Below are 8,289 nucleotides of genomic sequence, written 5' to 3' on the forward strand. Positions count from 1 at the left end.
GTTGAGTTGGATGCAGGTGTTGCTCTGCAGGTGCTCTGTGCTATCCATAGAAAGCTGTGATATCAACTTGCTGCCTTAATGTTTCATGTGTATTGACCCGTTTGGCATTAGCACCACCTGATGAAAAATGTTTTCTTTTTCCCTCCGATAAGCTGACTTTGCCTCTTTGTGCCAATTTAATTGACTTCCCTTCTTCTTGAACCAGGATTATTGACATAGGCATATACTACTTCTTTGTTATTGCTGTGTGACTTAGACTCATAGACTTTAAGGTCAGAAGGGATCATTATGATCGTCTAGTCTGAACTCCTGCACAACGCAGGCCACAGAATCTCACCCACCCAAAATATGGCGATCAGCTAAACCCTGAGCATGTGGGCAAGATTCACTAGCCAGACACCCAGAAAAGAATTCTCTGTAGTAACTCAGATCCCACCCCATCGAACATCTCATCATAGACTACTGGGCATATTTACCGTTAATCGTCAAAGATCAATTAATTGCCAAAATGTATGGTATGATGGGATAGCCTAACTCCATAAACTTATCAAGCTTAGTCTTGAAGCTAGATACGTCTTTTTCCCCCACTGCTCCCCTGGAAGGCTGTTCCAGAACTTCACTCCTCTGATGGTTAGAAACCTTCGTCTAATTTCAAGACTAAACTTCCTGATGGCCAGTTTATATCCATTTGTTCTTGTGTCCACATTGGTACTGAGCTTAAATAATTCCTCTCCCTCCCTGGAATTAATCCCTCTGATATATTTATAGAGCGCAATCATATCTCCTCTCAGCCTTCTTTTAGTTAGGCTAAACAAGCCAAGCTCTTTGAGTCTCCTTTCATAAGGCAGGTTTTCCATTCCTCGGATCATCCTAGTAGCCCTTCTCTGTACCTGTTCCAGTTTGAATTCATCCTTCTTAAACATGGGAGACCAGAACTGCACACAGTATTACAGATGAGGTCTCACCAGTGTCTTGTATAACGGTACAAACACCTCCTTATCTCTACTGGAAATACTTCGCCTGATGCATCCCAAGACCGCACTAGCTTTTTTCACAGCCATATCACATTGATGGCTCATAGTCATCCTTATGCTTCCAAGGTACAGCTTCCTAGGTGCATTGGTATGACTTTATCATTGCCCCTTATTATATGCTGCTGCCAATGAATTTGGGGAAGCACAGTTGATTTTATGCACTCAGAGAACTTTTCTTGTAGTCCGGATATTTTTTTCTCAAATGATGAGATTTCAGTTTGACTTGCTATGAGTGATTAAAGAAACAAATGTACACATGTAGGCTCATATCCTCAGCTGGTGTAAATAGTTACTGAACTCTACTGAAGTTAGTGGAGCAATGCCTATTTATACCAGCTGAGGATCTGGTCTGGAAACTATTTAATTTTTCACCCAGTTGCAAGATGCAAAACAGTGGGTCTTTGGAAAGTGGTGCCCTCCATCACTGGTAGACCAAATATGGTCATCTCAATGGAAATCTACAAATCAGCTTCAAGAGCAGAAGAAGAAAATAAAAATGCACTATCAAAATAGTCTGAGTTCCATAACAGCTCCACAGTCCCTCACCTCGGGCCCATCAGCAGCTGCAAAATCTGGATCCAGATCTGTGTTCAGATTTTGAAAGACCTTGAAGTTCGGGGTAGAGGCTGGATCTGGGATTTTTAATCTGGGCCCATCTCCAACCAGAACTTTTAATGACCATTGCATATTGTCTTATTCCCTGGAATCAATGCAGATAACCAAGTGGTGTAGCAATCAGAAATCATAGCCATATGATCACTGGTTGTGAAATACACCAACGCTACTTAGAATGAACTTTGCTTCTGGATATTTATTCTTGTCCACTTTTTCTTTTTTTCAGAATCTAATTTATAACAATCCTTTGCCTGTTTGTCACACCTTCCTTCTGCAGATCTTGATGCACTGTAGAAACATGAATGAAACCTCATTACTGTCCTGTGTGGTAGGGCAGTATTTTTTTAAATCCGTATTACGCAGACGGACAAACTGAAGCACAGTGAGGTTAAAATGACTCACCCAAGGTCACCATAAATGTTTGTGACAGAACCAGGATTACAGCCTATGTCCCCTGACTGACTGTTTTAACCTCTAAACCAAGCTCTCTCTCTGTATGGTGGAATTCCTCTCTGACAAACAGAATGTTGGGCATCATTAAGAAAGGGATAGATAATAAGACCGAAAATATCATATTGCCTCTATATAAATCCATGGTACTCCCACATCTTGAATACCTCGTGCAGATGTGATCGCCCATCTCAAAAAAAAAAAATTGGAATTGGAAAAGGTTCAGAAAAGGGCAACAAAAATGATTAGGGGTATGGAATAGCTTCTGTATGAGGAGAGATTAATAAGACTGGGATTTTTCATCTTAGAAAAGAGATGACTAAGGAGGGATATGATAGAGGTCGATAAAATTATGACTGGTGTGGAGAAAGTAAATAAGCAAGTTAAGTATCAGGGGGTAGCCGTGTTAGTCTGTATCCACAAAAACAACAAGGAGTCTGGTGGCACCTTAAAGACTAACAGATTTATTAGGGCATAAGCTTTCGTGGGCAAAACACTACTGCTTCAGATGCATGGAGTGAAAATTACAGATGCAGACACTATATAATGACACATAAATGGAAGGGAGTTACCTCACAAGTGGAGAACCAGTGTTGACAGGGCCAGTTTGATCAGGGTGGATGTAGTCCATTCCCAGTAATAGATGAGAGGGTGTCAACTCCAGGAGAGGCAAAGCTGCTTTTGTAATGAGCCAGCCACTGCCAGTCCGTATTCAAGCCCAAATTAATGGTGTTAAATTTGCAAATGAATTTTAGTTCTGCTGTTTCTCTTTGAAGTCTGTTTCTGAAGTTTTTTTGTTCAAGTATAGCTACTTTTAAATCTGTTATAGACTGTCCAGGAAGATTGAAGTGTTCTCCTACTGACTTTTGCATGACAGGTTTCAGAGTAACAGCCGTGTTAGTCTGTATTCGAAAAAGAAAAGGAGTACTTGTGGCACCTTAGAGACTAACCAATTTATTTGAGCATAAGCTTTCGTGAGCTACAGCTCACTTCATCAGATGCATACTGTGGAAAGTGTAGAAGATCTTTTTATATACACAAAGCATGAAAAAATACCTCCCCTCACCCCACTCTCCTGCTGGTAATAGCTTATCTAAAGTGATCGCTCTCCTTACAATGTGTATGATAATCAAGGTGGGTCATTTCCAGCACAAATCCAGGGTTTAACAGGAACGTCTGAGGAAGGAGGGGGGGGTTGGAAAACAAGGGGAAATAGGTTACCTTGCATAATGACTTAGCCACTCCCAGTCTGTATTCAAGCCTAAGTTAATTGTATCCAATTTGCAAATGAATTCCAATTCAGCAGTCTCTCTCTGGAGTCTGGATTTGAAGTTTTTTTGTTGTAATATCGCAACTTTCAGGTCTGTAATCGCGTGACCAGAGAGATGGAAATGTTCTCTGACTGGTTTATGAATGTTATAATTCTTGACATCTGATTTGTGTCCATTTATTCTTTTACGTAGAGACTGTCCAGTTTGACCAATGTACATGGCAGAGGGGCATTGCTGGCACATATCACATTGGTGGATGTGCAGGTGAACGAGCCTCTGATAGTGTGGCTGATGTTATTAGGTCCTGTGATGGTGTCCCCTGAATAGATATGTGGGCACAGTTGGCAACGGGCTTTGTTGCAAGGATAGGTTCCTGGGCTAGTGGTTCTGTTGTGTGGTATGTGGTTGCTGGTGAGTATCTGCTTCAGGTTGGGGGCTGTCTGTAGGCAAGGACTGGCCTGTCTCCCAAGATTTGTGAGAGTGTTGGGTCATCCTTCAGGATAGGTTGTAGATCCTTAATAATGCGTTGGAGGGGGTTTAGCTGGGGGCTGAAGGTGACAGCTAGTACTCCTTTTCCTTTTGACTTTTGTATGTTACCATTCCTGATGTCTGATTTGTGTCCATTTATTCTTTTGCATAGAGACTGTCCGGTTTGGCCAATGCACATGGCAGAGGGGCATTGCTGGCACATGATGGCATATATAACATTAGTAGACGTGCAGGTGAATGAGCCTCTGACGGTGTGGCTGATGTGGTTGCGTCCTCTGATGGTGTCACTAGAGTAGATATGGGGACAGAGTAGGCAACGAGGTTTGCTACAGGGAACAATCCCTGTAGCAAACCTCAAACCCAGGAACCAATTCCTGTAGCAAACCTCCATCCAAAGACTACATCCAACCTGATTGAATTGGCCCTGTCAACGCTGGTTCTCCACTTTTGAGGTAACTCCCTTCCCTTCATGCGTCATTATATAATGCCTGCATCTGTAATTTTCACTCCATGCGTCTGAAAAAGTGGTGTTTTACCTACGAAAGCTTATGCCCTAATAAATCTGTTAGTCTTTAAGGTGCCACCAGACTCCTTGTTGTTTTTGTAAATAAGGAAGTGTTATTTACTTCTTCTCATAACACAAGAACTAGGGGTCACCCATGAAATTAATAGGCAGCAGGTTTAAAGCAAACAAAAGGAAGTACTACTTCACACAACACAGTCAACTTGTGGAACTCTTTGCCAGAGGACGTTGTGAAGGCCAAGACTATAACGGAGTTCAAAAAAGAACTAGATAAATTCATGGAGGATAGGTCCATCAATGGCTATTAGCCAGGATGGGCAGGGATGGTGTCCCTAGCCTCTTTTTGCCTGAAGCTGGGTATGAGCGACAGAAAATGGATCATTTGATGATTACCTGTTCTGTTCATTCCCTCTGGGGCACCTGGCAGTGTCCACTGTCAGAAGACAGGATACTGAGCTAGAGGGACCTTTGGTCTGACCCAATGTAGCCATTTTTTATGTTCTTATGACAGAATATTGGGGTGATGAGGAAAAATCTTTCTTTCTTCTTTGGGAAGTATATATGAATAATTTATGGGATTTTCTGTGCTGCTGTACAATGAAGGGAGAAAATAATACTTTAAGCCACTACTTGCCTGTCATGCCATTATTCTCTAAAGAGAGAGAACATTCATTTTGTAAACATGCTGCTTCATGAAAAGTGACAGGCGGACCGTCCCCCTCCCCTCCCCCTCCCCCCCCTCCCCCCCCCCTTCCCGAAGCTTGCATTATGCTTCATTAAGCAGGAGAAAAGGTGATTATTCAAGTTGGGTTACAAAAGGCTATTCATTTTGGCAAGGCAAATACAGTCTGCACACTGTAGGGTGAGCAGGCTGCTTCCTGGGCTACTAGCAATACAGAAAACAGAAACCTTAGGCGTATTAGGCTATGGCTATACCAGAGAGTTTACAACCGCGCAGCTGTGCTCATGCACCTGTGCAGCTGTGAGCTCTCTGTGCAGCTACTCTAAGCTGATGGGAGCGAGCTCTCCTGTTGGCTTACTTACTTCAGCCCCCACAGGCAGCAGTAGCTATGTCACTGGGAGAAGCTCTCCCGCCATCATAGCACTGTCCACACTGGCACTTAAGTCAGCATAAATGATGTTGCTCAGGGGGGTGGCTAATACACACCCCTGAGTGATGTAGCTTATGTTGACTTAAGGTCTAGTGAGGCCATAGCCTTAGTGTCAGTAATTGTGCTATGGTATCTCCTAGAGCTCCCAGCTGAGATCAGGACTCGAAACATGTGATAAGAGAGCGTCTCTGCCTTGAAGAGCTAACAACCTAAATAGACAAGACAGACTCATGGTAGGAGGGGAAATAGAGGCACAGACTGGTGAAGAGACTTGCCCAAGGTCACACAGTCTATCAGTGGCAGAATGGGGAATAGATCTCTTGACTCCTAGTCTGGTGTCCTATACACTAGATCACACCTTCTGACTCTCCACTAGATTACATTGCTTCTACCTAATCTGACCTGTTTGGAGAACATACCAGGAAATCAGAGCATCTGGAAAATTGGAAGAGATGGGATATTGTAATAATCACTAGAATTACCCTCTCAGGCTCTGGCCTAGATTTCAAATGAGAGCTTCTTAAGAGAATAGCCAGCTTCCAAATGGATTCTCAAATTGATGTGCCTCAATGCTGACCACTTGGATGTCCCATTGAACACCTGCATGCTTTAGAATTTCCATGGACATTCCCATTTTAACACAGAGTTCCCTGTGTTTTTCTAAACAGAAGAGAATCTAGGCTTCTTCAGAGCCTTTTACAGAGACCAGCACACCGATGGTATTTAATCAGGGCCAGACTGTGCCACCTTCACTCATGTTGACTAGTATCTTACTTTTCAAATAGCCCCATTGTTTTCAATAGGACTTTTGTGAGGGAATCAGGTTCTACACAAGATAGGTAAGGGTGTCAGGATCTGGCCCCAAGTAAATAAATAAAATAGTATTTTCCTTTACTTTCCGCATGAACTCTGAAAAAAACCAGAACTGCATCTACGCTAATCTCTGTTTGTCTGTCTAATCTATGTATGCTGAGTTACATGGGGGTCAGCTACTTCTCTTCCTTCTCCTGCTGTCACTGCTTTTGCCGGCCTGTGAAAGGACAGAAATCCAGCTACACCACTGGGGATTGATATGCCCATGCAGCCCCACTGATGCTACTGGATCAGGGCACCTGTAGTCTCTCAGTGAGCATTCCATTTCCATCTAAATCTATATTTAATATGATAAAACTGTATCTTTCTTTTAATAAAGTCCTATGAAATGTACGCTATGACGTGCATTCTAAACCATTTATTAGAAACTCAGAGCTGCTTTATCCTCCTGTGTAGCCACATGGATGGCAGAGTCTGGAGCCAAGCTGGTACTGTCGATACTGTTGTTGAAGCCAGGAACATGGCAGGATCATACATTCTGCATATCCAGTAATTACAGGAATTGTGATCTGTCAGCCAAGTGAGGACAGCTTTCAGGAAAATTCCACAACATCCTCTCACTACGGACATTCTGACTACTTGTGTTTGCAAGCTATAACTTGCTTACCTTCTGTTTTTAATTCTGTGGCTCAGTCATCCACATCTGGAAGAAAATATCTATCACGCAAACATCCGGTGGGGTTGGTGTTTAAAGTCTCCCACAGTAATGCAGGCAATTCAGCTTTTGATATATGTAATACCAATGTACTGTCTGTCCAAAGTCCTGAGCACCCTAAGCTTCTTCTGAATTCGTCGTCGTCATCTTTGTTTTGTGGTAGCACTTAGAGGCCTGAGTCTGAGATCAGGACTCCCATTGTACAAGGTGCTTTACATACACATACATTCATATAATAAAAAACACAGCCTCTGCCCCCAAAGAATTTATAATCTAACCATAGAATGAGAGATGGGAGCTGAGGATGAATGTTCCAGTATCAGGCCTTTTTGAGGCGTGGTGCTTCTGGGTTGTTTCTTCTCTGGCACATCCGGAGGAGCTTTAATCTGCAAAGACTTAGCCATATAACTATTCCTTACTCACCTGAGTCGTGTCCTACTGGGCCTAGCCACACAAGGACTTCATGTGTGAGTAAGGATTTGCAGAATGGGCTGCACTTATTTGCACATGAAATTGTTTCTTCAGTTGACTGAAGCTGCCTTCTTTCGGAGCTGATAGACGATTTGGGGATTATTCCACTGCGTGTAGGAAAGAATACATCCGTTCTTCTTGGAGAGAGAAAACAGAGTACAGGAATCTCATGTGAGGTTTGAGCTAATGGGCGACAGTGCCACATTGCAAACAATCCCATCCTTTGGTCCAGACCCAGTAGGGGCTCCCCCCTGCAGAACCTCCAGGGAAGTCAATGGGAGTTCTCTGCACAGGGGAGCTGTAGAACTGAGCCCTTGCTCAGCACAACACACAGGAGCTGACAGAGTTTTGAGGGAGGAACACTAGAAGTTTTTTCTTTGCGTTGGGAAGGTCGGTACAACTTTTTCATATTTCTGCCTCTTATACCCTCACAGCCTAAATCTCCGTGCCCTCCACTTCCATGAGAGGAGTCCTGGAAATGCCAGTTCAGCACTAATAGAGGTGGGTTGTTTTTTTGTTTTGTTTTGTTTTTTTTTCCCCCCAATAGACTAAATCCTGGCATTCTTAGTAAATGCTCAGCTGCTCCATCGTTGTGCAAAGAGGCAGAAGGAAGAGTGCAAGCAGCTCTCCCCTCTTGCAACCTTGGGCAGCTAATAGACAGAGAGCTGTGGTACCTGCACCCCTGGAGGGCAGGGGTTCTCTATTTGAGCCTTTTGGGCTCAAAACGGCACCCAAAGGCACCCAAAATGGAGTATGGAGGGTGGGGATTAGGCAAGACCCTGCACCCCCTAGCTCT

This window comes from Eretmochelys imbricata, chromosome 13, assembly GCF_965152235.1.
Source record: "Eretmochelys imbricata isolate rEreImb1 chromosome 13, rEreImb1.hap1, whole genome shotgun sequence".
Taxonomy (NCBI): Eukaryota; Metazoa; Chordata; order Testudines; family Cheloniidae; genus Eretmochelys; species Eretmochelys imbricata.